Below are 7,952 nucleotides of genomic sequence, written 5' to 3'. Positions count from 1 at the left end.
TTTTAGATAATGACCTTCAGCTCCATTCACGTTGCTGCAAAAGACATGTTTTCATTCTTTTTTATGGCTGAATAGTATTTTATTGTGTGTGTGTATGTATATGTGTGTGTATATATATATATATATGCCACCTTTCCCTTATCCATTCATCCATTGATGGACAACTTAGGTTGATTCTACGTCTTTGCTATTGTGAATGGTACTGTGATAGACATATAATATAGATACAGGTATCCTTTCAATGTATTGATTTATTTTCCTTTGGGTAGTGATATGGTTTGGCTCTGTGTCCCCACCCCAATCTTATGTCGAATTGTAATCCCCATGTGTCCGGGAGGGACCTGGTGAGAAGTGATTGGATCATGGGGCAGATTTCCCACTTGCTGTTCTCATGATAGTAAGTGATTCTCATGAGATCTGATGGTTTAAAAGTGTGTGGCACTTCTCCCTTCACTCTCTCTCTCTCCTGCTGCCATAAGAAGAAGGTACTTGTTTCCCCTTTGCCTTCTGCCGTGATTGTAAGTTTCCTGTGGCCTGCCATCATGCTTCCTGTTAAGCCTGTGGAATTGTGAGTCAATTAAACTTCTTTTCTTCATAAATTACCCAGTCTCAGGTAGTTCTTTATAGCAGTGTAAGAACAAACTAATACCAAAAGTTGGTCCCAGGGAAGTGGGGCATTGCTATAGAGATACCAGAAAATACAGAAGTAACTTTGGAACTGCATAATGGGCAGAGCTTGGAACAGTTTGGAGGGCTCAGAAGAAGACAGGAATATGTGGGAAAGTTTGGAACTTCATAGAGACTTGTTGAATGGTTGTGACGAAAATGCTGATAGCCACATAGACAATGAAGTCCAGGCTGAGATGGTCTCAGATAGAGATGAGGAACTTATTGGGAACTGGAGTAAAGGTCACTCTTGCTATGCTAAAAAGCATAAAAAGCAGCATTGTGCCCCTGCTAAAGGGATCTGTGGACTTTGAACTGGAGAGAGATGATTTAGGGTATCTGAAGGAAGAAATTTCTAAGCAGCAAAGCATTAAAGATGTGGCCTGGCTGCTCCTAAAAGCCTATGCTCATTTGCATAAAGAATGAGATGGTCTAAAATTGGAACCAACAAAAAAAGAAGAAAAAACCAGAGATGTTTAACTTTTCAGCCATTCACTTAATTCATGATCCCCAAGATTTTGCAGAAAAACTACTAAAGCAGCTTGAGTGAAGTAAGGAGAAGTTTGAAGTGAAGATGATGCTCAGGAACCTCATCTCCAGATTGGTGGGAATTCATGAGCTCTTCCTCTTCATTTTCTATCCTTTTTTCAAAGGTTTCTGCAGCCCCACCAAAGAGAAGTAACAAAGATCCTCTGTTTGCTGCACAAGCATTTCATCACCTAGTACCCCCAGAGATTATTCAATCATTGCTTATGACTGTGGCAAACAATTTTGTTACTGACAAGAACTCTGGAGAAGTCATGACAGTAGGAATCAATGCTATAAAAGAGATAACAGCTCGATGTTCTCTGGCCATGTGACTGAAGAACTTCTCCAAGACCTGGCTCAGTATAAAACACACAAGGATAAGAACGTAATGACGTCTGCTCTTCCGAGCACTGAATCCTCAGATGCTGCAGAAGAAATTCTGGGGTAAGCCTACAGAGGCCTCCCTAGAAGCAAGAGTACAAGAATATGGAGAATTAGATGCTAAAGATTACATTCCAGGAGCAGAAGTTCTGGAAGGTGAGAAAGAAGAGAATGCTGAAAATGATGAAGATGGATGGGAAAATACCAGTCTCAGTGAGGAGGAGGAGGATGCTGATGGTGAATGGATTGATGTGCAACACTCTTCCGATGAAGAACAGCAAGAAATCTCCAAGAAGCTGAACAAGATGCCCATGGAGGAGCGGAAAGCCAAAGCTGCAGCCATCGGCACCAGCCAAGTTTTAACTCAGGAAGACTTCCAGGAAATCCGCATGGCCCAACTGAGAAAAGAACTTGATGCTGCCCCTGGGAAATCCCAGAAGAGGAAATACATTGAAAGAGACAGTGATGAAGAGCTCAAGGGTGAATTACTTTCTCTTCGGGACATTGAAAGCCTTCATTAAAAGCCAAAGTCTGACAAAGAGACAAGACTAGCAACTGCAATGGCTAGAAAGACAGACCGAAAAGAATTTGTGAGGAAGAAAACCAAAATGAATCCATTTTCCAGTTCAACAAAGAAAGAGAAGGAGAAACAGAAGAACTTTATCATGATGCAGTATAGCCAGAATGTCTGGTGAAAAAATAAGCGTTCCTTCCGAGAAAAACAGTTGGCACTACGAGATGCAATTTTGAAAAAGAGAAAAAGAATGAAGTAACTTCCCAGCAAGTTTTCCATTCCAAGAAGAATGCTAAGTTTGTGTCACTACTCTGAAAATTGGTAAATCAAGCATGTCTGTTTACATTAAAAAGTCCAGAAGCACTGTATTGTGAAAACTGCTGAAAATGTGGCAGCAATTTGGTGTTTTTATTTTGGAGATGGCTAATGGTGGGAATGTTAATGTAAACAGTGGTTGTAGTGTAAAATCATTTCATTTATCATTCATGCAAAAAAAAGTATTGAATGCCTATTAATTGTCACTATAGATATGAAATGAATGATCTGTAACCCCTTCACTCAAGGCATTGACAGCTTAGCTGTGGGGGTGGACACACATATGTGTATTTACAGCACAGTGTACATAGTTCTCAGTAGAGGTAGCTCCATACTTCTATGAGGTCACTCAGGCCTTTTGGACTAACTCTGTGGGGATAGGAGTTATATATTCTTATGAAACAAAACAAAACAGGACAACGTTACAAGAGTAAGAGGTTCTTACTTGTACACAGGCTTTTACCCGCTGAAAACACGCCCTTGCTGTACAGATTTTGGGTACATAATTTAGCTCTTTTAGTCAATCCAAAAGATTTAAGTGACCCCCTCTTTTTTTTTTTCTGAATACCATGTAAAGGCTTTTTGGTTAAGACCTCACTTTTAAAACTTCCTTAAGTATAAATAGTACCTTTGGAATGTATTTAGTTCATCATTTGGGCTGCCTTCATACTGGTTTCCTCAGCCTTCCTTCAGCCTGTCCTATTTTCAGCCCACTGTTTACCTTGTGTCGATAATAGGTTTCAAATGCCAAATAGGAAAAAAAATAAAAGGAAAAACTTGTGAAAGAACTTAGCCAGTTTGCTTTAGGCAGCCAGTAAGGGACGGGTCTCTGGAGAACTTCCCATTGGCTCCACAAGTGCTTACGTGAGGTGTTTTGTGCACTGCACTGCACCCAAGGTGATGGGGCAAGACCCCATCTCTAAAAAACAGATTACATTTACAATAATAAAAAACTTATAAAATATGCGGGAATAAACTCAACAAAAGAAACATGCAAAATATATAATGAAATAAACAAAAAACTACAAAAATATTAAATAACTAAATAAAATTCAAGTAAAGAAGAGAGACACCCTTTTTCAGGACGAAAAGGCTAAATGTTATACAGGTATCAATTATACAGATAATGCAATTCCAATTAAAATCTTAAAGGATTTTCATGGAACTTATCAAGCTGACTCTAAAATTTATCTGAATCCCCAGAACCGAGAACAGTGCCCAGCACATAGTAGGAGTGTGATAAACATGCTGATTGAATGAATTAGTGAATGAACAGCTTCAATACCATCATGTTAGTCCATTTGTGTTGCTATAAAGGAACACTTGAGGCTGGATAATTTATAAAGAAAAAAGAAGACCAGGCTTGGTGGCTCATGCCTGTAATCCCAGCACTTTTGGAGGCCAAGGTGGGCAGATCATCTGAGGTCAGGAGGTCGAGACCAGCCTGACCAACATGGTGAAACCCCGTCTCTACTAAAAATGCAAAACTAGCTGGGCTTGGTGGCACACACCTGTAACCCCAGGTACTCAGGAGGCTGAGGCAGGAGAATCGCTTGAACCTGGGAGGCGGAAGTTGCAGTGAGCTGAGATCACACCATTAAATCACTCAACAAAAAAAAAAAAAAATTATTAGGCTGGTGGCACACTGGATCCCACTACCAACCGAGGCAGAGAATTGCGAAAGCCAAGATTGAGTCACTGCACTCCAGCCTGGTGACAGAGTGAGACTCCTTCTCAAAAAAAATAAATAAAAGAAGAAAGAAAGAAAAGAAAAAAGGTTTATTTGGTTCACAGTTCTGCACAAGGAGCATGGCGCCAGCATCTGCTCCTGGTGAGAGACTCAGGCCGCTTCTACTCATGGCAGAAGGCAGAGGGAAGCTGGCCTGTGCAGGAATCACACGGTGAGAGTAGAGGCAAACGGGGTGTCAGGCTCTTTTTAACAACTTGCTCTTACAGGAACTAATAGAGCAAGAACTCACTCATTACTTAGAAGACAGCACCAAACCATTCATGAGGGATGCACCCCCATGTGACCCAAGACCTCCCACTAGCTCCACCTCCAATACTGGGGGTCAAATTTCAACACAAGATTTGGAGGGTCAAATATCCAAACTAAGCAACCTAGATGAAACTGACTCACATATTTATATTTCTAGGCCAGATTTATCTTCTGAACTCCAGATCAGTAGATCTGTCTTAGTAACCTTTTCACTTGATTAGTAAGAAACCAGTTCAGACTCATTGTGTTCAAAACAAAACTACTATCCGTCTTGCAAACCCTGTGCTCTTCCAGTCATCTAATTGAGTAAGGTTCAAAACAGAGAGTTAACTCTAATCATCTAATTGGCCATTAGTTTTGTTTGTTTGTTGTTTTTGTTTTGGGACAGGGTCTTGCTCTGTCCCAGGCTGCAGTGCAGTGGTGCCATCTCAGTTTACTGCAACTTCCAGCTTCCAGTCAGGTGGTCCTCCAGCCTCCCAAGTAGCTGGGATCACAGGCTCACGCCACCACACCCAGCTATTTTTTGTATTTTTAGTAGAGACGGGGTCTTGCCATGTTGCCCAGGCTGGTCTTGAACTCCTGCACTCAAGCCATCTGCCCGCCTCAGCCTACCAAAGTGCTCGGATTACAGACATGAGCTACTGCACCTTACCAATTGTCCATTTGTGATTATTGAAGTCATCACAACTACTCCTGGATGCATCTGCTAAATGTTTCTTGAATCTATGTGTGTCTGTCATCTATACTGATACCACCATGTGCCATATTTCCTTCACTATTCTAATGAATAACTTCCTAACCAATCTCTCCTCATCAAACTTACTATTTCCCCCCTACTGCCCTCCTGCCTCAACTTAAAACAATGTCAGAATTGCAGGCTAGGTATGGTGGCTCACACCTGTAATCTTCCTTGGGAAGCTGAGGCAGGAGGATCACTTGAGCTCAGGAGTTCAAGACCAGCCTGGACAACATAGTGAGACACTATCTCTACAAAAAAAAATTTTTTAAGAATTTCCATTGATTTTAGCTTAATTCCAAACCCTTCGTCATCACAAGTTTGGCCTGGCCTGGCTGCAACCTGTATCTTCAGAGACATCTTCCACAGTATTTGCCCTCACTCTCTACTCTAAGCTTTGGCCACAGTGACCTTCTTCCAATTCTTCACGTATGTTTCTTCCTACAACAGTGCCTTTGTATATGCTGTTCTTTCTGTCTGGATTAATCTCATTTTTCTCTTATTCTAATTAATTCTTACAACCCTTGATATCTAAGAGATCTCTCTTATTCCTATTACATCTTCTTAAAAAACAGATTATCAGGCCAGGTATGGTGGCACATGCCTGTAATCCCAGTTCTTTGATAGGTCAAAGTGGGCAGATCACTTGAGGCTGGGAGTTTGAGACCAGCTTGGGCAGTATGGCAAGACTCAGCCTCTACTAAAAATAAAAAAATTAAGCAGGTGTGGTGGCACACACTTGTAATCCCAGCCACTCGAGAGGCCAAGGCACGAGAATCACTTGAACCCAGGAGGTGGAGTTTGCAGTGAGCTAAGATTGCACCACTGCATTCTAGCCTGGGTGGCAGAGTAAGACTGTCTTAAAAAAAAAAAAAAAAAGAGAGAGAGAGAGAAAAGAAATAAAGCAAAATAACAGATTGATTATCTCTTAATAGTTTAGTTGTAAGTGTACCTTTATGTGGGTGAATTTTAGACATTAAGCTCAATCAGAACAGGAACTATGTCTTTTCATACTTACTATGGCACTAGGAGCTCAACAAATGAATGGAAGAATTGAAACTGAACAGGAAACATATATGCACAATGACTTGACGTGGTAACCAATAAAGGTCTTCATCGAATGAATGAGAAATTTTTTTTTTTTTTTTTTTTGAGACAGGGTCACACTCTGTAGGCCAGGCTAGAGTATAGTGGTGCAATCTTGGCTCACTGCAACCTCTGTGAATGAGGAGAAACATAATCTGGTTCTAAGAAAGTAAGAATCATAGGACCAAAAAACCTGCAAATGTACCATATTTAATTTCATATTTTAAAACTATTTCCAAAGCACAATCCTAGTGTTTACATCAGAGCATTCATTACAATGAAAATAAAACCAGAAAGCATTAAAATACGAGAAGACAGATTCGTCTCTGAGGATTATCAGGAATTAATTTATAGTAGAAAATGACAAAGCTATTTCTTACAATGCTCAATAAAAAGCAAAAAAGGCATTTAAACAAGAAGTTGAATTCATTTGTGTTTTAAACCCTTGGTTTCATATGCTATAAATATTGACAAAATTTTTCATTATACTTTATCATTAAGTAAAAATCTAATTTAATAAAATGTTCATACATAGTAAATGCTTAAGTAAAATAAATAAGAATGGCTGATAATTTCTCTTGAGAAATTGATAGGAATTTCTGTTTTAGTTTTTAAAATTTCTTTAATTTTGATAAGTAACCTAAGAATATCTAAGCTATTATATAATTTTAAAATAGACTGAAACTTATTTCGTATGTATTCATTTCTTACAGCCAAAAAATATAAATAAGAGTAAAGAAGTAAAGGCTTGCAAAATAATAGTTTTGATAATATTTTAAGCGCCAGTCACTGGAAACAAATTTTAATTAATAAGTTGTTGACAAAAACTCAATCCGTCTTCCTTAAATCCAGGGAATATTAAATATCTTTGTAATAAAATAATCTACTTTATACTCATAGATATATCCAATGTGCTGATAAAAAGCAAAACTTAGCACATCTATCTATTTTTCTAGTGGACCAAGACTGTTGGGAGATTTAATAAATAGTCCCTAACACAACCTAAGAGAATTGTAAGAGTATGCCCAGTTAAGTTACTAAGCATGTAAGAGGACTTCAAAATTAAGCAAATGATTAAATATCCTTGTAACAACTCCACTCAACTTATAAATTTGTAGTTTTGCCTTATCTCAGTTAAATTTTTAAGACATTCTTACTGTTTTTGTTTTTGAAATTGCTAAAATAATGTGTGATTGTCAGAGCGTTGGAATTTACTGGAAGATTTTGCCTACCTCCCATTTATTGAGCGTGCATTATGTGCCTGGCTCTGCAGTAAGAGCTTTTAATTCATTTCATTTGTTCTTAAGAACAACCACATAAGGTTAAAAAGCTCACAAAAGTTAGAGTTTACTTAAGTATTTAAACCTGGGTCTTTCTGTCTTCAAAATGCTATGCCACACTTCCTTTCAGCTCTGTAAACTGCATAGGCTCACTGATTTTCTCAAATCTGTAAAAGTCTGTAAAATCTGTCTGATGTCTGTAAAACATCATCAACTTTAAATATGTTTTTTTATAGGGAAAAAGAAAAACCAAATAATGTATACTTTCATTTTAAGACACACCGCAATTTTAGAAAAGTTAAACGTGAAAAAGAAAACAACCTCATGGATCTTAAAAGCATCTGTGATTTATTATCTCCATTAGCAGTGAGCAGTATTCACGGTCTTCCAAAAATATAGAAATATAGTATTGGGCATTTAGTAATTGAAAATTATTCTATTTAAAAT

The 7,952-nt window shown here is 38.5% G+C and overlaps 1 pseudogene; it reads left to right on the top strand.

Annotated features, from left to right (window-relative positions):
• The first annotated feature begins 1,384 nt into the window (after window positions 1-1,384).
• Window positions 1,385-2,348, top strand: LOC116461123 (protein SDA1 homolog; annotated as a pseudogene).
• The last annotated feature ends 5,604 nt before the right edge of the window (window positions 2,349-7,952 follow it).

The sequence above is a fragment of the Hylobates moloch genome, unplaced genomic scaffold, assembly GCF_009828535.3.
Source record: "Hylobates moloch isolate HMO894 unplaced genomic scaffold, HMol_V3 SCAFFOLD_21, whole genome shotgun sequence".
Taxonomy (NCBI): Eukaryota; Metazoa; Chordata; class Mammalia; order Primates; family Hylobatidae; genus Hylobates; species Hylobates moloch.
This window is presented reverse-complemented; position numbering and strand designations above follow the sequence as displayed.